At 38.3% G+C, this 23620-nt stretch overlaps 1 long non-coding RNA gene across 1 annotated transcript in view; it reads right to left on the reverse strand.

Moving 5' to 3' along the window:
* Window positions 1–1440: 1440 nt before the first annotated feature.
* LOC125965281 (uncharacterized) overlaps window positions 1441–23620 on the reverse strand; it is a 99050-nt gene continuing 76870 nt past the window's right edge. Inside the window, exons 2-3 of the long non-coding RNA XR_007478995.1 lie at window positions 5598–5724; window positions 1441–3070 (exon numbers count right to left, since the gene is read on the reverse strand). This is a non-coding gene — a long non-coding RNA (uncharacterized LOC125965281). The remainder of the gene's footprint in view (window positions 3071–5597; window positions 5725–23620) is intronic.

A 23620-nucleotide genomic window follows, 5' to 3' on the forward strand; every position in this document is an offset into this window, starting at 1 on the left:
GCCACTATAGAGAACAGCAAGGAGGTTCTTTAGAAAACTAAAAATAGAATTACCGTATCATCCAGCCATCCCACTCACGGGCATACATCTGGAGAAAACTCAATTCAAAAAGATGCATGCACCCCAATGTTCATAGTAGCACTGTTTACAATAGCCAAGATATGGAAGCAACCTAGGTGTCTATCAACAGATGAATGGTTAAAGAAGATGTGGGGTATATATACAATGAAATATTACTCAGCCATAAAAAGAATAAAATAATGCCACTTGCAGCAATATGGATGAGCCTAGAGATTATCATACTAAGTAAAGTAAATCAGACAGAGGAAGACAATATCATATGATATCACTTATTTGTGGAATTTTAAAAAATATACAAATGAAGTTATTTACAAAACAGAAACAGATTCACAGACATAGAAAACAAACTTATGGTTACCAAAGGGAAAAGGCGGGGGAGGGATAAATTAAGAACTTGGGATTAACAGATACATACTACTATATATAAAAATAAATAAACAATAAGGTCCTACTGTATAGCACAGGGGACTATATTCAATATCTTGTAATAACCTATAATGGAAAAGATCTGAAAAAGTATAGATATAGATATATATAAATGAATCATTTGCTTAACCCCTGAAACTAACACAGCATTGTAAATCAACTATATTTCAATAATAATAATAAACAGAAGATGTTCTTGATTCCCAGGTCTGCTCTCTTTCCACTGTCCTAAGCTACTGATTTTCACATGACTCAGTGCTTTGGGGTAGCCTTGGAGATACTCAAACTAGGCATTTGAGTTTCTTAAGCCCAGAGATGTAAGGAACATTGGCAGAAATGAGTTATCAAGGACTCTATTAACATTGGTTGAAATAACAAAAGAATGAGACAAAGGGAAAGATGGGATGGGAAATGTAATCAGACTCTACTTTTATTTTCTGGGTCTATGGAGGATAGGGAGGGGTAGTGGTTTTTGTAATTATTTTGGACCCTAGCACTGATAGCATAGCATTATCCAGGCTTACATTGCTTTGTGAAGTCAGAAGTGTCTTGAAGAGATAGCTGTAGCTAACCCTTTCTGTTCAAAGTAGTGAATAGTGTAAACATTATTGTTGAATGAAAACTGTGAATTCACCAATTTCAGTTGTAAATTATCTTTTTAATATCCATGTAAAACAGAAAAATCACTGGATTAACAGCTAGAAAACTAGAATTCTAGGACCAGTTCTATATATTGATGCAACTTCCTTGATTTTCATATTCTTCCTTTGTCAAGGGGTAATATGCAGATTTTAGAGGTTTTTTACAAGATGCCAGTGACATAGTGAATTTGGAAACATTTTAGACAGTATTAAAGACTGTGAGATGTATCATATAGAACATGTGTCAATATGAAAGACACTTTTATTATAAATAATTTCTTCAGTAGAGGTCAACTTTTCAAATAACTTTTATTTGAGTTTTTCTTTTCTTATTACAAAACTAATATAGCTTCATGGCTCAAAGTGTCAAAGTTACAGGAAAATTAATTAAAAGTCCTCTATGTAGTGGTGGGTTGGAGCTGCCTAATACCAGTTTGTGAAAGTCAATTGTTTGTGTCTCTTCCCAGTTACATGTTCAGTGATATTGTGTTGGTAGCTTGAAATCAACCATGATGAGACTGTTTACACCATGGAAATTGGCAAATGTTACAAAGCTGGGCTTTCTTTTCTGGAGAAACAGTTGTTAAACATTTACTAGTGTACCACTGCCCATAATCCTTGGGCTTTATCAGCTTAGTGAATCTTAAATCAGATTGCTGTCCTTTGTATTAAGTCAAAAATTGAGGGAGATTCAAAAGAAGAACCAGAGAGTCTGTCTTCAGCCTTTAACATGTGATCCTCCAACAGAGAAGGTAAAGTGTATCTGAATAAGCAATGAGAAAACATGCTTTATGAGCCCTAAAGACCTGCATTGATGTAGTCCTTTGCATTAGTTTGGCATGTGTGAGTTACACAACCCATGTGATCTTTATTTCATCCTCCTCTCATTCTTTCTTTTTCTCTCTCTCTCCTTCCTCTCTCCCTTCCTTCCTTCCTTTCTCTCTCTCTCTTTCCTTCTTTCTTTCCTTCTTTCTTTCTTTCTCTCCCTTTCTTTCTTTCTTTCAAGAATTCTAACCACTAAATGCCAACAGTTATAGATCTTTAGAGGCTTTGCTTATACCCAGGTTGTTTCATTAGTGTCTCATTCTTAATGAGAGCATTTCAGATCTTTGCATTGATGGCCAAGAAGTAGGGTTATTAGCCTTCCCTTAGACATTTGAGTTCCCTGTTAAGGATCCAAATTATGTACAGTTCCAAGACACTATTTTGGTAGCAAATAGGATCTGGAGCACCACCCCCACTTGCCTTTTATCCCTTTATTTTATCGAACTATTTTCCTAGCTGTAACCACACCAGAACATGAGGAACTAATTTTCTAGGGTTTTCAGAAGTTCAACGAAGACATTTGAAATATTGGACTTATTTTCTCCATACTTACAGTGTTCAGTCCATATACACAAAAACTTTAAAATGACATTTTGTCCACCAGAGGGCACTCATATTGTTCCAAGTATAGAACTAAGAATTATGGCAATTTGAAGAGAGATCTGAGTCAGAAAAATGAAAGAACTCCCCCAAATTACTCAAGTCTTAACTAAATACCAAACAGAAGAATAAAAGCAAATTCTCTTTATTCTATTTTATTTCCTCTCTCCCTACCCTGTTACCTCCCACCACACACACACAAATTCTTCTCAGGTATATTCATTAATTCACCAAAGAGAAAAAAGGGAAGGGACCAGGGTGAAGTTCTGTGTTCCGCACTTTCAAAGTGCCAGCTTCACAGGAGGGCATATTTTTCTTTAAAATGTGGGAGTGTTGGAAGTGTGGAAGAATGTCAAGAAATTGGTTTTCATAAAGTTACATCCTTGGTGCTTTAAGATGATACCTCTGAAGTTGTTTTCTACCATGAAGCTGATGAACTGCATGCTTCAGATGACAGGGCTTCTTCCCTTGTCTTGGAACTTTACACTTCTCAGGCACTAGAAAAAGCAGAGGTCACCACAAGATTGCAGTCTAGCGTGTTGACAACCTCAAACACAAATTATTCCAACTTCTGACAAAAGCAAAATAAACTTGTGATTTCTGAGACATGTTGTGTAGCTCATTAGTGGTTTCAACTAAGTGCTGTTTATTGATCTTAAAATCTCTCTCTCTTCAATGAAGGTAGACTTTCACCTATGTCTCCATCTTTTCCAAACACTCCAGCATTATGAACCCAGCAGTTAGACCCTAGTTATTGCTAAATTTAAGTCACTAGATCTGAGGTAAGGATTCTATCTCATTCCAGCTATGCTAACATGTCAAACATTTGCTTTATCCATTCCATTCTGTTTCTCTGCAGGGGCATTTTTATTCATACCTTTCAAAATTAGGCAGATCAAAAGACCCATCAAATCATCTCTGCCTTGGAATTGCTCACCAATGAAAAGTCTGAATTTCTTCTCTATTTTAAAAAGTGCTAGGTTAAGCCAGTTTAGAATGACCTGAAATCTAGCTATTTAGTATCTATGTAGTGCAAACACACATACCATAAGTACTTTACAAAAGGAAGAAATAATGAGACAATTTAAGTTTTGTGTCCGTTTGGAAAATTGATGTCAAAGTAATGATCAGAGAACTGCTAATGAACATTTATGAGCTTGAACTTTATAGCCTGGCCCAAAGTTGCCAGGTACTGTAAATCTTTGGAAAAAATTGCCCTTTAGCACTGCCAAGACCAAGAGCAAAATTGGCCCCCCTTCCCCAATTCACATCTGGGTTCAATTTGTTCTCAGTTAAAAGAGCTTAACCCATAGTGCTGACTTGGGAAAGCAGCAATGTTATATGAAAGGAGCAGAAATAGGTGAATATTTTTTTAAGTCCTCCCTTGAGGGGAAAATCTTGTTTTATTATGTTTGGATAGTCGTTATATAATTGCCTGGTATTAGGGAATTGGCTGGTTTGTTGTTGGACAGTGCCTATTGGGTTTAGATGGTTCTTTTTTGAAGTATGCAGTTTACTGGTCAGAAGCCTTCAAAAATAAAGTACTTTATTACAGGAGCTTTAAACTGAGTAGGATTAAAATGAAGAAAATTAACTCTCTTTCCAATGCATTAGATAAGATACAGAAAGAATTCCATTAATTCAGGTTTAACATGAGAAATACAGCAGATATAAAAGTTATTTTTTAATATAGGTAGAGAATGGGAAATAGCAACAAGATTAAGGAAAATGTAAAAGGGCCATGATTCATATTCAGAGGTTTTTTACTAGTTCTTCTCATGAATTTGACAATTTGTAATTTGGCAATTACTTTAAAAGTCTGAATTTTTTAGGGTAAATCAACTTCATGTTTGGAAAGATTTATTCTGGATGGGGAATTATCATAAGATGCATTATAACTTTACTGACTAGATGAAAAAAGCTGAGTAGGTCTCTATTAAATAATAGTAATGATAGTAAAAAAAAAATGGTACCACATCTCATATCCATTACCTTTTTGTCCTTGCAATGACCTAGTGAGCACCGACTCCCTTCATCAGATCTCAGTTCAATTATCACTTCCTCAGGGAGATCGTCAAACACATTGATTAGGTCAAATCCCCTTCTCCCTGCCTACTGCCCTCACCCTCATGATAAACTTTTAAAGCATCATGCTTCTCTCCTTGTAGGAGTTAGCAAAGTTGCAACTTTACATTTATTTGTGCACTTCTTTGACAAATGTCTATCTTTCCACTAAAGTATAAGCTGCCCAAGGACACAGACTGGTTTAGCTTTCCGATTAGTCACCAGCCTCTAGTACAGTGCCAAGAAAGTAAGAGGTACTCAATGCTTATTTGTTTATTGAATTATGAATGAATAACCAGGCAAGGCAACTGTGAGATTAATGTCATATTACAAAGTAGTTAATAAACTCAAAAACTCCAGTTAGCTAACCCAAGATAACACAGTCATTTAGTAACAGAGTTGGGTGGGACTCAACCCCTTGTCCTACTTTCTTTTCCCAATGTGTCTTATCAGAAAAACTATAACCAAAGCATTACGACTCAAATCAGTACAAGTATAAACTAACTAATCAAATTTGTTTTCCATCACAGTAGTAAAATAAATCAAGTGACCATCAGCAATATTCTAGGTGAATGATTATTTGCAAAGTAAAGTTAAACATCATTCAACCAAATGAAAATATGTCCTCAGAAAATTTATGTTTATTTTTTAAAAGAGAGGAGAAAAGGATTGTATTTTATAAAGTCTGCATCTGCTTAGGTGTAAAGAGCAGACACTTCCTAAAATAGGTAGATCAAATAAATAAGAACAGGGTTTTGATTTTCTTTGCTGTTCTTTAAACAATAACATACATGCTTAGTTTTGATCACTTTATCTAACAGACAAGAAAATCATGATGCAGAAAAGAGAATTAAATTGCATGAAGCTTGCGTCAGAGCTTGTATTAATTTTCTAGTTTGCTTGGGCTGCTGTAACAAATGCTACAGACTAGGTGGCTTAAACAGAAATTTATTTTCTCACTGTTCTGGAGGCTAGGAGTCCAAGATCAAGGTGTCAACAGGGTTTAATTTTTCTGAACCTCTCTCCTTTTCTTGTAGATGGCCATCTTCTCCATGTTGTTTTCACATGGTCCTTCCTCCGTGTGTGTCTGTGTCAAAGACAAAGAAAGAATCTTGAAAATAGTAAGAGAAAAGTGACTCATCATGTACTGGGGAGTCTTAATAAGATTAACAGCTAACTCCTCATCAGAAGCTATGAAGGCCAGAAGGCAGTGGAATAACATACAAACTGCTTTAAAAAAACCCAAATTTTAAATTCTAAGAAAATTCTATGAGCAATTCTATGTCAAAAAATTAGATAACCTAGATGAAATGGGAAGTTTTCTAGAAAGATACAAGGTACCAAAATTCTCACCATAAATTTTGAAGTCCTTTATGTTCTTGTCCATACACAGTAGTCTCATCTATCATCATATCCCCTTTAGCTTATTATACCTCAATTAGCCTGACTCTCATTCAGTTCCTAGCATCATGGAGTACACAATGCTCTATTCCTTTAACTTGTTGATTGTTCCATTTTATCTTTGAGGACTCACTTTAAATGCTATTTCTGCAAAGACAATTTCTTGAACTCCTTATAAGTAACTACTTATTAATGTAATACTATCTGCTTTACCAAAGATAATTTCCTTCATGATAACTTTCCCTCAAATATATACTTGGTAGGTTCTAATCTAGTTTCCAATCAGTTCTATGTTCAAAAACTATGTCCAAACTTCTTTCCTAAATAAAATTCTCAAGGCTGATTTGGGTCTTTGTTTCTGAGCTCCCAGGGCAATATATCTCAACTTAATAGTACATATCTTGAGACCAGATGAAATTAAAAATTTGGGTGGGAAGGCCACACACTCTTAAATCTGATCTTCACTCCAAAGTAGTGTATAAATCAGACACTGCCACTCAAAACCTCTTTAGATCTCATGTATTACAGTTGGGGTTTTGAAGCAGGAGTTTTTAGATGACCTAAATTTGAGATTCTCAATATTCCCTTATTGTCTGACAACTGTCCAGTTATTTCAGGATTTATCTTTATTTTTCTTGATGAAAGGAGGAAGTAAAAGCCGATTTAGATGACTATTCTGAGTCTTTCCAATGACATCCCCTAGAACAGAGTTTCTAAACCACAGCATTGCTGACATTTTAGGTCAGATAATTATGTACTGAAAGGGTCTATCCTACACATTATTAGATGTTTAGGAGTATTCCTGGTCTCTACCAACTACAAGCCTGTAGCATCACCTTCACCTACAGTTACAACAAACAAAATGTCTCTAGACATTGCCAAATGTCCCAGGGATAGAAAGTCACCCGCAACTGAGAACTGAAACAACAGGCTCAACAGGCCCACCTTATGCCTTCAAGTTATCACAGGCAATATGTTTAGCAAATATTTGTTCAAATTTACAACATGGGCCTCCATTTTTCAAAACTCAAAAAATGGTTTCCTGACTGCCTAACACAGAGTCAGAGTTTCTTGACTGCCTAACACGTTAGTGAAAGGTCAATATCACCTATTTTAAATATTTATTATAAATGGCACCACATTTCAAGTTTATGTGGAATCATAACTGCAGAATTAGTTTCCGTACAATAATTCTAGATTCAGAATAAACAAATACAAACATTTGTATATTGTGACGAAACCCAATTTAAATTCATTTCTTACATGTAAAAGTACAATTCTGGTATTTGGTGGGTAGCCTTCTATGTGGGAATTTAGAAACCCCAGTTGCTTTCAATGTGTGCTTCTGTCACTTTTAACACATAGCTTCAAGAGTCACCATGTTTATGTGTTTCAAGTCATAAGCAAAAGAACATGGAGTATTATATAAAGGAGGGTGTTATGGGCTAGACTGGGATACAAGGAAATAGGTTTGATGATTACTCTCAGTGTCTTCTACTTTTACTCATCATTGTTATATCCTCTCATTGTACCTTGTACTTTTTTTCTTCATGCCATTCATCATAATTATAATAAACTAAATATTTGAGCAGCTGTTAGTTTAGTATCCAACTTGCCTCAGGGGCAGTACACTCCATAAAGACTAGAACCAATCCATCTTATTTGGTGCTGTATCTCCAGATCTAGCAAAGTTCTTGACATTTAGTACTTTCTCAATAAAGCTTTGTTAAATGAATGAATAAAAGAATAAATAAATAGATGAATTAATATCATAGATATGGTACTTGATTTAAATATAGTCTAGTAGATCTTCACAATAGTGTATTATTCTTTGCCAGACACAGATCTGGACATTGGTCAACAAGAGGTAATGGCTGGCAGGACAGCAGAATATCCTAATGAGGGATGGTAAGGATGGTGATGCAAGAAGCAAGCAAAACTTAGAATTCAGTGCAGTAGTCAAGAGTTTTCTCTCCTGATTACATGATCTCATGCTTATCCTGCTTAGTTAGAGCATTTACAGCTGGTTCTGATCTCCACCTTCCGGCAAGGAGAAAAGGGGCTCTTTAGTTTCCAGGGCCCAGGTTTTATTGATCATGTTGGATTCTGAGGCTCCTTCCGCTGGCTGAGATGGTTAATTATATGTGTCAACTTGGCTGGGCCATAGTGCCAAGATATGTGATCAGACATTATTCTGGATGTTTCTGTGATGCTGTGTTTTAATGAGATTAACATTTAAAATGGGAGACTTTATGGTGGTCAGATTGCCCTCCATAACATGGCTGGCCTCATCCAATCAGCTGAAGACCTAAATGAAACCAAAGACTGACCACACCTAAACAAAAGGGAATTCTGTAGCAGAGGGCCTTCAGACTTAAACTGCAGCCTTGGGTCTTCTTTGGGCCTCAAGTCTGCCCCGACCACCCTTCATTTATTGGACTTGCCAGCCTCCATAATCATGCGAGCCAATTATAAAAATAAATCATACAGTATCCTATTGGTTCTGTTTGATGGTAAAGTCAAACACACTGCCCATGTAGAGTGTAATACACTTTAATACATTGATTCCAGACTTCACTCTAAATAACAGTATTGCCCTTATGCTTTACAAGAATACCTACTTTCAAAGAGTTTGCATAGAGTTGCACTCATGTTTGAAATGGAAAGTGGTCTCTAAAACTGTAGGTATTAGATTCCACTTATCTATTCCCAAATTTATTAATTTTACTTGGTTTTAAGCATCTTGAGTGCAAACACTATATTATATCCATCTTTGTATTCCTAGCATCCAGCCAATAGTAGAAGATTTTATAAAGTGTGCTGAATTAAATAAATAGACGAATGAATGGCTCAATACTTACGTGCTAAAATATAGGTCTCAATGTGGATTAAATTAAATGAGATCAAGAATGTAAACCATTGGGCTTCCCTGGTGGCGCAGTGGTTGAGAGTCTGCCTGCCAATGCAGGGGACAAGGGTTCGTGCCCCGGTCCGGGAAGATCCCACATGCCGCGGAGCGGCTGGGCCCGTGAGCCATGGCTGCTGAGCCTGCGCGTCCGGAGCCTGTGCTCTGCAACGGGAGAGGCCACAACAGTGGGAGGCCCGCGTACCGCAAAAAAAAATAAAATAAAATAAAGCATTTATCAAAATGCCTGGCCATAGCAAGAGTGCATCTAACATTAAGTTTCTGTTTTTTGAATGTGTATGTCAGAGATATAATTTCCTTCATTTCTGTAGTTTTCTATTTTAACATCTTTATTGGAGTAGGATTGCTTTACATTGTTGTGTTAGTTTCTACTGTATAAAAAAGTAAATCAGCTATACTTATACTTATATCCCCATATCCCCTCCCTCTTCCATCTCGCTCCCACCCTTCCAATCCCACCCCTCTAGGTGGTCACAAAGCACCAAGCTGACCTCCCTGTGCTATGCGGCTGCTTCCCACTAGCTAACCATTTTACATTTGGTAGTGTATATATGTCAATGCCACTCTCTCACTTTGTCCCAGCTTACCCTTCCCACTCCCTCTGTCCTTAAGTCCACTATACATCTGAGTCTTTATTCCTGTCATGCCCGAAGGTTCTTCAGAACCTTTTTTTTTTTAACATTCCATATATATGCATTAGCATACAGTATTTTTCTCTTTCTGACTTACTTCACTCTGTATGACAGACTCTAGGTCCAACCACCTCAATAAAAATAACTCAATTTCATTTCTTTTTATGGCTGAGTAATATACCATTGTACATATGTGCCACATTTTCTTTATCCATTCATCTGTCGATGGACACTTAGGGTGCTTCCATATCCTGGCTCTTGTAAATAGTGCTGCAATGAACATTGTGACACATGACTCTTTTTGAGTTATGGTTTCCTCAGGGTATGTGCCCAGTAGTGGGATTGCTGGGTCATATGGTAGTTCTATTTTTAGGTTTTTAAGGAACTTCAGTAGTGTTCTCCACAGAGGCTATATCAATTTATATTCCCACCAACAGTGCAAGAGGGTTCCCTTTTCTCCACATCCTTTGCAGCATTTTTTGTTTGTAGATATTTTGATGATGGCCATTCTGACTGGTGAGAGGTGATACCTCATTGTAGTTTTTATTTGAATTTCTCTAATGATTAGTGATGTTGAGCATCCTTTCATGTGTTTGTTGTCAATCTGTATATCTTCTTTGGAGAAATGTCTATTTAGGTCTTCTGCCCGGTTTTGGATTGGGTTGTTTGTTTTTGATATTGAGCTGCACGAGCTGCTTGTATATTTTACAGTTAATCCTTTGTCAGTTACTACATTTGCAAATATTTTCTCCCATTCTGAGGTTGTTTTTTTGTCTTGTTTATGGATTCCTTTGCTGTGCAAAAGCTTTTAAGTTTCATTAGGTCCCATTTGTTTATTTTTGTTTTTATTTCCATCTCTCTAGGATGTGGGTCAAAGAGGATCTTGCTGTGATTTATGTCATAGAGTGTTCTGCTTATGTTTTCCTCTAAGAGTTTTACAGTGTCTGGCCTTACATTTAGGTCTTTAATCCATTTTGAGTTTTTTGGGGGTATGGTGTTAGGAAGTGTTCTAATTTCATCCTTTTATATGTAGATATCCAGTTTTCCCAGCACCACATATTGAAGAGGCTGTCTTTTCTCCATTTTTGATATTCTTTATCAAAAATAAGGTGACCAGATGGTCATGGCTTTATCTCTGGGCTTTCTATCCTGTTCCATTGATCTATCTTTCTGTTTTTGTGCCAGTACCATACTGTCATGATTACTGTACTTTGTAGTATAGTCTGAAGTCAGGGAGCCTGATTCCTCCAGCTCTGTTTTTATTTCTCAAGATTGCTTTGTCTATTCGGGGTCTTTTGTATTTCCATACAAACTGTGAAATATTTTCTTCTAAATCTGGGAAAACGCCATTGGTAGTTTGATAGGTATTGCACTGAATCTCTAGATTGCTGTGGAAAGTATAGTCATTTTCACAATGTTGATTCTGCCAATCCAAGAATATGTTATATCTCTCCATTTGTTTGTATAATCTTTAATTTATTTCATCAGTATCTTAAAGTTTTCTGCATACAGGTCTTTTGTCTCCTTAGGTAGGTTTATTCCTAGGGATTTTAATCTTTTTGTTGCAATGGTAAATGGGAGTGGTTCCTTAATTTCCCTTACAAATGTTTCATCATTAGTGCACAGGAATGCCAGAGATTTCTGTGCATTAATTTTGTATCCTGATACTTTACCAAATTCATTGATTAGCGCTAGTAGTTTTCTGGTGGCATCTTTAGGATTCTCTATGTATAGTATCATATCATTGGCAAACAGTAACAGTTTTACTTCTTCATTTCTGATTTGGATTCCTTTTATTTCTTTTTCTTCTCTAATTGCTGTGGCTAAAACTTCCAAAACTATATTGAATAAGAGTGGTGAGAGTGGGCAACCTGTCTTTTTCCTGATCTTAGTGGAAATGACTTCAGTTTTGCACCATTGAGAACGATGTTGGCTGTGGGTTTGTCATATATGGCCTTTATTATGTTGAGGAAAGTTCCCTCTATGCCTACCTTCTGGAGAGTTTTAATTATAAATGGGCATTGAATTTTTTCAAAAGCTTTTTCTGCATCTATTGAGATGATCATATCGTTTTTATCCTTCAGTGTGTTAAAATGTGGATCACATTGATTGATTTGCATATTTTGAAGAATCCTTGCAATCCTGGGATAAACCCCACTTAATCATGGTGTATGATCCTTTTAATGTGCTGTTGGATTCTGTTTTCTATTATTTTGTTGAAGATTTTTGCATCTATGTTCATCAGTGATATTGGTCAGTAGTTTTCTTTTTCTGTGACATCTTTGTCTGGTTTTGTTATCAGGGTGATGGTGGCCTCATAGAATGAGTTTGGGAGTGTTCCTCTCTCTGCTGTATTTTGGAAGAGTTTGAGAAGGATAGGTGTTAGCTTTTCTCTAGATGTTTGATGGAATTTGCCTGTGAAGTCATCTGGTCCTGTGCTTTTGTTTGGTGTAAGATTTTTAATCACAGTTTCAATTTCAGTGCTTGTCATTGGTCTATTTATATTTTCTACTTCTTCCTGGTTCAGTCTCAGAAGATTGTGCTTTTCTAAGAATTTGTCCATTTCTTCCAGGTTGTCCATTTTATTGGCATATAGTTGCTTGTAGTAAGGTCTCATGATCCTTTTTATTTCTGCAGTGTCAGTTGTTACTTCTCCTTTTTCATTTCTAATTCTGTTGATTTGGGTCTTCTCCCTTTTTTTCTTGATGAGTCTGGCTAATGGTTTATCAATTTTGTTTATCTTCCCAATGAACAAGCTTTTAGTTTTATTGATCTTTGCTATTATTTCCTTCATTTCTTTTTCATTGATTTGTGATCTAATCTTTATGATTTCTTTCCTTCTGCTAACTTTAGGGTTCTTTTGTTCTTTTACTCTAATTGCTTTAGGTGTAACTATAGGTTGTTTATTTGAGATTTTTCTTGTTTCTTGAGGTAAGATTGTATTGTTATAAACTTCCCTCTTAGAACTGCTTTTGCTGCATCCTATAAGTTTTGGTCTGTTGTGTTTTCATTTTCATTTGTTTCTAGGTATTTTTTGATTTCTTCAGTGATCTCTTGGTTATTTAGCAGCATATTGTTTAGCCTCCATGTGTTTTTATTTTTTACAGCTTTTTTTTCTTGTTATTGATATCTAGTCTCATAGCATTGTGGTTAGAAAAGCTACTTGATATGATTTCAATTTTCTTTAATTTACCAACACTTGATTTTTTTTAACATCTTTATTGATGTATAATTGCTTTGCAATGGTGTGTTAGTTTCTGTCCCATAACAAATTGAATCAGTTATACATATACATATGTTCCCATATCTCTTCCCTCTTGCGTCTCCCTCCCTCCCACCCTCCCTATCCCACCCCTCCAGGCGGTCACAAAGCACCGAGCCGATATCCCTGTGCCATGCGGCTGCTTCCCACTAGCTATCTACCTTACGTTTGTTAGTGTGTATATGTCCATGACTCTCTCTCGCCATGTCACAGCTCACCCTTCCCCCTCCCCATATCCTCAAGCCCATTCTCCAGTAGGTCTGTGTCTTTATTCCTGTCTTATCCCTAGTTTCTTCATGACGTTTTTTTTTCTTCTTAAATTCCATATATATGTGTTAGCATATGGTATTTGTCTTTTTCTTTCTGACTTACTTCACTCTGTTTGACAGACTCTAGGTCTATCCACCTCATTACAAATAGCTCAATTTCGTTTCTTTTTATGGCTGAGTAATATTCCATTGTATATATGTCCCACATCTTCTTTATCCATTCATCCGATGATGGGCACTTAGGTTGTTTCCATCTCTGGGCTATTGTAAATAGAGCTGCAATGAACATTTTGGTACATGACTCTTTTTGAATTTTGGTTTTCTCAGGGTATATGCCCAGTAGTGGGATTGCTGGGTCATAGGGTAGTTCTATTTGTAGTTTTTTAAGGAACCTCCATATTGTTCTCCATAGTGGCTGAACCAATTCACATTCCCACCAGCAGTGCAAGAGTGTTCCCTTTTCTCCACACCCTCTCCAGCATTTATTGTTTCTAGATTTTTTGATGATGGCCATTCTGACTGGTATGAGATGATATCTCATTGTAGTTTTGATTTGCATTTCTCTAATGATTAATGATGTTGAGCATTCTTTCATGTGTTTGTTGGCAGTCTGTATATCTTCTTTGGAGAAATGTCTATTTAGGTCTTCTGCCCATTTTTGGATTGGGTTGTTTGTTTTTTTGTTATTGAGCTGCATGAGCTGCTTCTAAATTTTGGAGATTAATCCTCTGTCAGTTGCTTCATTTGCAAATATTTTCTCCCATTCTGAGGGTTGTCTTTTGGTCTTGTTTATGGTTTCCTTTGCTGTGCCAAAGCTTTGAAGTTTCATTAGGTCCCATTTGTTTATTTTTGTTTTTATTTCCATTACTCTAGGAGGTGGGTCAGAAAGGATTTTGCTGTGATTTATGTCACAGAGTGTGTTCTGCCTATGTTTTCCTCCAAGAGTTTGATAGTTTCTGGCCTTACATTTAGGTCTTTAATCCATTTTGAGCTTATTTTTGTGTATGGTGTTAGGGAGTGATCTAATCTCATACTTTTACATGTATCAGCCCAGTTTTCCCAGCACCACTTATTGAAGAGGCTGTCCTTTCTCCACTGTACATTCCTACCACCTTTATCAAAGATAAGGTGTCCATATGTGACAACGCTTGATTTTTGACCCAAGATATGATCTATTCTGAAGAATTTTCCATAAGCACTTGAGAAGAATGTGTATTCGGTTGTTTTGGGATGGAATGTCCTATAAATATTAATTAACTACGTCTTGTTTAATGTTTCATTTAAAGTTTGTGTTTCCTTATTTATTCTCTGTTCGGTTGATCTGTCCATTGGTGAAAGTGGAGTGTTAAAGTCCCCTACTACTATTGTGTTACTGTTGATTTCCCCTTTTATAGCTATTAGCATTTGTCTTATGTATTAAGGTGCTCCTAGGTTATGTATCGAGGAGCTCCTAGGTGCTTCTAGGGTGCATAAATGTTTACAATTGTTATATCTTCTTCTTGGATTGATCCCTGGATCATTCTGTACCATCCTTCTTTGTCTCTTAATAGTCTTTATCTTAAAGTCTATTTTGTCTGATATGAGAATTGCTACTCCAGCTTTCTTTTGACTTCCATTTGCATGGGCTATCTTTTTCCATCCCCTCACTTTCAGACTGTATGCGTCCCCAGGTCTGAAGTGGGTCTCTTGTAGACAGCATATATATAGGTCTTGTTTTTGTACCCATTCAGCTTGTCTATGTATTTTGGTTGGAGCATTTAATCCATTTACCTTTAAGGTAATTATAGATATTTATTTTCCTATTTCCATTTTCTTAATTGCTTTGGGTTTGTTTTTGTAGGTCTTTTCCTTCTCTTGTGTTTCTTGCCTAGAGAAGATCCTTTAACATTTGTTGTAAAGCTGGTTTTGCGGTGCTGAATTCTCTTAACTTTTGCTGTAAAGCTCTTAATTTCTCTGTCAAATCTGACTGAGATCCTTGCTAGGTAGAGTAATCTTGGCTGTAGGTTTTTCCCTTTCATCACTTTAAATATGTCCTGCCACTCCCTTCTGGCTTGCAGAGTTTCTGCTGAAAGATCAGCTCTTAACCTTATGGGGATTCCCTTGTATGTTATTTGTTACTTTTTCCTTGCTGCTTTCAATATTTTTTCTTTGTACTTAATTTTTGATAGTTTTGTGTGTCTTGGCATGTTAGTTCTTGGATATATCTTGTATGGGACTCTCTGTACTACCTGGGCTTGATTGACTATTTCCTTTCCCATATTAGGGAAGTTTTCAACTATAATCTCTTCAAGTATTTTCTCAGTCCCTTTTTTTTCCTCTTCTTCTTCTGAGACCCCTATAATTTGAATGTTGGTGCATTTAATGTTGTCCCAGAGGTCTCTGAGACTGTCCTCAATTCTTTTCATTCTTTTTGTTTATTCTGCTCTGTGGTGATTATTTCCACTATTTTATCTTACAGGTCACTTATCCATTCTTCTGCCTCAGTTATTCTGCTATTGATTCCTTCTAGAGAATTTTTCATTTCATTTCTTGTGTTGTTCATCATTGATTGTGTTCTCTTTAGTTCTTCTAGGTCCTTATTAAATGTTTCTTTTATTTTCTCCAATCTATTTCCAGAGTTTGGATCATCTTTACTATCATTACTCTGAATTCTTTTTCAGGTAGTCTGCCTATTTCCTCCTCATTTGTTTGGTTAAGTTGGGTTTTACCTTGCTCCTTCATCTGCTGTGTATTTCTCTGTGTTCTCATTTCGCTTAACTTACTGTGTTTGGGGTCTTCTTTTTGCAGGCTGCAGGTTAGTAATTCCCGTTTTTCTGGTGTCTGCCCCCAGTGCGTAATGTTGGTTCAGTGTGTTGTGTAGGCTTCCTGGTGGAGGGGACTGGTGCCTGTGTTCTGGTGGATGAGGCTGGATCTTGTCTTTCTGGTGGGTAGGGCCACACCTGGTTGTTTGTTTTGGGGTGTCTGTGAACTTAGTATGATTTTAGGCAGCCTCTCTGTTAATAGGTGAGTTTGTATTCCTGTCTTGCTAGTTGTTTGGCATGGGATGTCCAGCTCTAGAGCTTGCTGATCGTTCAGTGGAGCTGGGTCTTAGCATTGAGATGGAGATCTCTGGGAGAGCTCTAGCTGATTGATATTACATGGGGCCAGGAGGTCTCTAGTTGTCCAATGTCCTGAACTCAACTCTCCTACCTCAGAGGCTCAGGCCTGACACCAGGCCTGAGCACCAAGACCCTGTCAGCCACATGGCTTAGAAGAAAAGGGAGAAAAGAAAGAAAGAAACAAAGAGAAAAAATAAAATAAATTAAATTTTTAAAATAAAAATATTTTTAAATATTAAAACAAAAATAGTAATAAAAAAAAGAAGAGAGCAACCAAACCAATAAACAAATCCACCAATGATAACAAGCACTAAAAAATAAACTAAGATAAACATATAAATCAGAAACTTGTCAGTCACATACAGCAAACCCCAATTCTACAGTTGCTCCCAAAGTCCACCACCTCAATTTTGGGATGATTTGTTGTCTGTTCAGGTATTCCACAGATGCAGGATACATCGAGTTGATTATGGAAATTTAATCCAGTGCTTCTGAGCCTGCACAGAGAAATTTCCCTTTCTCTCCTTTGTTCTCACAGCTCCTGGGGTTCAGCTTTGGATTTGGCCCCACCCCTGAATGTAGGTCGCCCTCACATCTGTTCTTTGCCCAGACAGTAGCTGGTTAAAGGAGCGGCTGATTAGGTGTCTCTGGCCAGGGGGAGAGAGGGGTATGGCATGCGGGGCAAGCCTATGGGGGCAGGGGCCAGCATGATGTTGCAACAGACTGAGGTGCACCGTGTGTTCTCCCAGGGAAGTTGTCCCTGGATCATGGCACCCTGGCAGTGGCGGGTTGCACAGGCTCCTGGGAGGGGAGGTGTGGATAGTGACCTGTGCTTGCACACAGGATTCTTGGTGGCTGCAGCAGCAACGTTAGCATTTCATGTCCGTCTCTGGTATCCATACTGACAGCCACGGCTTGTGCCCATCTCAGAAGCTCGTTTAGGCAGTGCTCTGAATCTCCTCTCCTCGAGCACCCGAAACAATGGTCTCTTGACTCTTAGGCAGGTCCAGACTTTTTCCCGGACTCCCTCCCAGATATCTGTGGCGCACTAGCCCCCTTCAGGCTGTGTTCACACAGCCAACCCCAGTCCTCTCCCCGGGATCTGACCTCCGAAGATGGAGCCTCAGCTCCCAGCCCCCACCTGCCCCGGCAGGTGAGCAGACAAGCCTCCCAGGCTGGTGAGTGCTGGTCGGCACCAATCCTCTGTGCGGGAATCTCTCCACTTTGCCCTCTGCACCCCTGTTGCTGCACTCTCCTCTGTGGCTCTGAAGCTTCCCCCCACCCCACCCCCATTTCCACCAGTGAAGGGGCTTCTTAGTGTGTGGAAGCTTTTCCTCCTTCACAGCTCCCTTCCAGAGGTGCAGGTCCCATTCGTATTCTTTTGTGTGTTTTTTCTTCTTTCTTTTATCCTACCCAGGTACGTGGGAGTTTCTTGCCTTTTGGGAAGTCTGAGGTCTTCTGCCAGCATTCAGTAGGTGTTCTGTAGGAGTTGTTCCACATGTACATGTATTTTTGATGTATTTGTGGGAAGGAAGGTGATCTCCACGTCTTATTCCTCTGCCATCTAACATTAAATAGTAATATCTATTACAGGCATACCTTGTTTCATTGCACTTCACTTAATTGCACTTCACAGATGCAGTGGGTTTTGGGTTTTTCTGTATCACAAATTGTAGGATTTTGACAACTCTGCATCAAGCCAATCTATCAGCACCATTTTTCCACCAGCACTTGTTCGTTTTATGTCTCTGTGTCACATTTTGGTAATTCTCATGCTATTTCATGCTTTTTCTTTTTATTATATTTGTTATGGTGATTTGGGATCTGTGAACTTTGATGTTACTATTTTAATTATTTGGGGGCACAAGGAATCATGCCCATAAAAGATGGTGAACTTATTGATAAATAGGTATGTTCTGACTGCTCTACCTATCTGCTTCTGTTCCCTCATCTCTCTCCCTCTTCTTGGGTCTCCCCATTCCCTGAAATACAACAATATTGAAATTAGGACAATTAATACCCCTATAATGGCCTCTAAGTGTTCAAATGAAAGAGAGTCACATGTCTCTCACATTAAATCAAAAGCTAGAAATGATTAAGCTTAGTGAGGAAGGCACACCAAAAGCTGAGACATGCTGAAAACTAGGTCTCTTACTCCAAACACTTAGCCAAGTTGTGAATGCAAAGGAAAAGTTTTTGAAGAAAATTAAACAAGCTATTCCAGTGAATGCATGAATGATATGTGAAACAGCCTTACTCCTGACATGGAGAAAGTTTTTAGTGGTCTGGATAGAAAATCAAACCAGTCACAACATTTCCTTAAGACAAAGTCTAATCCATAGCAAGGCCTTAACTCTCTTCAATGCTATGAAGGCTGATAGAGGTGAAGAAGCTGCAAAAGAAAAGTTTGAAGCTAACAGAGGTAATTCACAAAGTTTAAGGAAAGAAGCTGTCTCCACGACATAAAAGTGCAAAATGAAGCAGCGAGCACTGATGTAGAAGCTACAGCAAGTTATCCAGAAGGTCTAGCTGAGATAATTAATGAAAGTGGCTACACTAAACAACAGATTTTCAGTGTAAACAAAACAGCCTTTCAGTTGGAAGAAGATGTCATCTAGAACTTTTATAGATAGAGAGGAGAAGTCAATGCCTGGTTTCAAAGCTTCAAAGGAAAAGCTGACTCTCTTGTTAGGGGCTAATGCAGCTGGTGACTTTAGGATGAAGCCAATGCTCATTTACCATTCTAAACATCCTAGGGCCCTTAAGAATTATGCTAAATCTACCCTGCCTGTGCTCTATAAATAGACCAACAAAGCCTGGATGATAGCACAACTGTTTACAACATGGTTTACTGACTATTTCAAGTCTACTGTTGAGACCTACTACTCAGAAAAAGGATTCCTTTCAAAATACTACTGCTCATTGACAATGCACCTGGTCACCCAAGAGCTCTAATGGAGATGTACAAGACTAATGTTTCCAAGTCTGCTAACACAACATCCATTCTGCGGCCCATGGATCAAGGAGTAATTTCTACTTTCAAGTCTTATTATTTAATAAATATATTTCATAAGGCTATAGCTGTTACAGATAGTGATACCTCTGATGGATCTTGGCAAAGTCACATGGAAACCTCTGGAAAGGATTCACCATTCTAGATGCCATTAGGAACATTTGTGATTCAGGGGAAGAGGTCAAAACATCAACAGTAACTGTAGTTTGGAAGAAGCTGATTCCAACCCTCATGGGTGACACTGAGGGGTTCAAGGCTTCAGTGAAGGAAGTAATTGCAGATGTGATGGAAATAGCAAGAGAACTAGACGTAGATGTGGAGCCGGAAGATATAACTGAATTGTTGTAGTCTCATGACAAAACTTTAATGGATGAAGAGCTGCTTCTTATGGATAAGCAAAGAAAGTGATTTCTTGAGATGGGATCTACTTCTGTGAACATACTTTAAAGATTGTTGAAATGACAACGATGTATTTCGAATATTACATAAACTTAGCTTACAAAGCAGAGGCAGATTTTGAGAGGATTGACTCTATTTCTAAAAGAAGTTCTACTGTGGGTAAAATGCTATCAAACAGCATTTCATGTTACAGAGAAATCATTCATGAAAGTAAGAGTCAGTCGATGCAGCAAACGTCACTGTTGCCTTATTTTAAGAAATTGCTGCAGCCACGCCAACCTTCAGCAACACCACCCTGATCAGTCAGCAGCCATCAACACTGAGGCAAGACCCTCCACCAGCAAAAATTTACAACTTGTTGAAGGCTCAGATAATGGTTAGAATGTTTTAGCACTAAAGTATTCTTTAATTAATGTATGTACATTGTTTTAGACATAATGCTATTGAACCCTTAATAGACTACAGTATAGTGTGAACATAACTTTCATATGCATTGGGAAACCAAAAATTTCAAGTGACTCACTTTACTATAATATGCACTTTACTACAGTGGTCTGGAATCTAAACCTGCAATAACTCTGAGACATGCCCATACTGTATCCTGGAAAGGTACCAAGGTCAAAGGCAGGATATCAGTCCAAACAGTCTTTAATCAAAAGGTAAGCTGAGAACAAAACTGCACTGTAAATGCTGAGACAGAAGAAGAGATTGAGGAAGCTGAGAAACTGGGATCTGAGTGAAGCAGGCAAGTAGAAAATGGTCTAAATGAGTTCTGAAAACAGAGCATTGTTGTCTGAGGGACCTGATATGTTTATCTAGGTGGCCCTCATTTGAGCAAACCAGTTTATCCAAAGATACTAGAGCTAGAAGGACAATGACAGTGCCCTAAACACTTTCTAACAAATAATGGATGGGTGGGGCCCAGAGAAATCACCTGCTCACATCAATGCCAGAGCCTCTACATCCTCCAGAAACTGCTTCCTCCTGTCCACGTTAAGGCTCAGAGCTTCCCTACCTCGTATGCTCTCAGTGTCTGACCTGACTGTTAACGTTACAGCATTCATTTCACTGACTCATTAGTGACTACACACCTGCAGGAAACAGATGACACACTCAGACTGGGAAAATTAAAGTGAACTTAAAAGGATTCTTGCCAGAATGGTGGAGAACATATAGGGAAACTACATGGAGTGGTGCACTACCCCAAGCTGAGTGACGGAGGATCAAAATGCCCACCCCCAGGCCTGAAGGAGCATGACAAGGGAGCCATGAGGGAACCTGGAGAGACAGAGTGAGTGGGGTGGAGAAGAATGACTGACAGAACTACAGCTTTTACTTGAGGGAAACACCCAGCCCGAGGATGTGGACAGAACCAGAGTGATAATCACCTGACCTCATTCTGCTCCCCACTACTGGTCAGCTAATGCCCCAACTAAACCCAGCCAGAAGCCAGAGGACAAAGGAGCCCAAGGTCAGCTCTGGGGTTCAGAGCAGGGCAGGAAAGTGTAGACAGTCAACTGGGAAGAGCCACGAACATCAGATATCCGGCACATTGCCCCACCTTCCTAAAGCTCTGGCACTGCCTCAGAAGGGACTAACTTCATATGGTTGCCCTGGGATAAAACCAGCAGCCTGTCTTCTTTCATAGCCTCATCCACCTCGCAAACCTGTACACTCAGCTCTTTCACATCAGGGTGAAATCCTCCTGCTCCTGGTCCAGTGCTTTTCTTTTCCCAACTACCTTCTTGTTTACTCATAGGAAGAGACTAGTGTGCACATACCTCCAGGCCTTGGGACAGGTTCTGACATGCCAGAATTGGCTGGACATGTCCATGCTAGGACCTCCATGACACAATAAAATATGTACTTGGCACTAAAAATCAACTGATTACAATGGAATCTTCCTTGGATGAGTTAGATACCTCAGGATTTTGCAGGGCCCCAGGTCAGGATTCTCAATGTCAATAGTCATTGCACAAAACAGTATAAAATATGATTCTGGTTTTTTTTTAGGGTTTGATTATTTGCATCCTGGATTAATAGCACTTCACTACATGCTCCAAATTAACAGCTTCTGAAGTTTTTTGCTTTGTTTCGTTTTGTTTTTTAAAGTTTGATAATTTTGTAAACCTGCCTTGAAATTCCTAGTTCTTAATACTGGCCAGAACCCAAAAGAGAAACTGAAAACAAAGAAAAGAAACTGTTCTCACAAGTCAGATTTAGGCAGCATCAGAAATCATGAAAGAGGTTGGAAAACATTTTTAGACTGGTTTTACAACTCCTGTTAGCCTAGATAATTGATATCACCACCAAAATTTACCTTGACAGGGCTTTGAAAACTTTTGAAATTCACCTTCCTAAATGAATGCAATTCATAATTCCATGAAGAATGCTAAGTGTTCCCCCTCCCACCCGTTACACTGAATTGGAATTGTATACCATGTTGGAAATTCTAAAGTCAAGTTTGAAGAATCACCTTGAAGCCATTAATTACCAGATAATGCTCCAACCAAAGAAAAGGCTTATAGATGAATAAAAGAACTCACAGGGTGGCCTAACACTAAATTATTTTCTTGGGACCATTGTGGAGGCAATGTCTCTTGGGTGCCAAGTCTGGCACTAGACAAAATGGTGAAGCTGTTTTCAGCCACATGTGCTCCATCCAGTTGCCTTTATATTCGATAACTTCCATGAGGCTTCCAGGGCCACCTCACCCAGGCCTCCCTGATAACTCAGTTCTCTTCCCAGGCAGGAAAACTTCCTTATTTGGTTGGATAAGAAAGCTTAACCTTCCTATCTTCCTTCCTAGATAATATGCTAAAAAACGGTTGGTTTTTTAACTCCAGTATGTGGCTTTAAGGAGATTTATCCATGATGGAAAAGACCCGGCCAAGGAATCAGGGGGATTAGGTTCTTGCTTCAACCCTGCCACCAAAGGCAATTGTGATCTTGGAATAATCACTTTATCTCTCTATGTCTCATTTTCTTCTTCTGTAACATGAAGGTGTTGGATAATGTCAGTGACTTCCAGGCTATTTCTTTTAGCCTTTTTCAAATGTAGTCTTACATGGAAGCTCAATATGTGAAGCAGAAAAAGGCAGAGCTGCTCTGATTTGAGGAAAAGGTAATTTCCACCAATCCTGTTCACCTGACCATCACACTTCCCTGTATCTCTTAAGTTCACTTTGCATTCAAAGTATTACCTTTGGCCCTTGCCTGTGGCTCATGATCTCTGAAGTTCTGATTAAAAAGCAGAACTCTGGGTCCCACACTTAAGATCTACTAAATCAGCCTGGGTAGAGCTGGGGCTAAGGAATCTTCTTTTAAACAAGCATCTCAGGTAAATCTCATGAACACAAAAATTTGAGCACGTTGAAAAGCACCAGACCAGATATTTCTGAAATCTTTTTCTATGCCAACATTCTAGCAGTGTTGCTCAATATTTAAGATTTACAAAGCCGTTTGAAATCTGATGAAAGAAATGAATCTTCTGTCTGAGAAAACTGTAAACACACACACACACACACACACACACACACACACAGGCACATATATGAAATTTGTCTAGAATTACAGCGAGCTTAAATACCCAGTTATGTATCTCCTTGATATCCATCATGGACACTCTATGGGCCCATAGTTAAAACCCCTGTGATATCCATGACCTGACAGTGGTATTTCAGGATGAATGTGGTGATTCATTAGAGAAGGAGCCCTTCTGGCATTAAATCAGACGCTATTAGTTGCTGATATTGTACTAAACCAAAGGTTGCCTCCAACTTAAAACCTCTAACCCAAATTCAAACGTTCAAAATGCTTAGTACTTCGTTTTTGGGTTTTGTTTGTTTTTTAATTTTTTTAATTAGCAGGAATAGTGTCAGCCTGAATTTTTCTCAAATACTTCACTACAGGTATGAGGATAAAATGGCTAAACTCCAGCAAACCAGCTGACACATTTCCAAGATTCTTGCTGTAAGGGCTAT

Source organism: Orcinus orca, chromosome 8, assembly GCF_937001465.1.
Source record: "Orcinus orca chromosome 8, mOrcOrc1.1, whole genome shotgun sequence".
NCBI classification, from domain to species: domain Eukaryota; kingdom Metazoa; phylum Chordata; class Mammalia; order Artiodactyla; family Delphinidae; genus Orcinus; species Orcinus orca.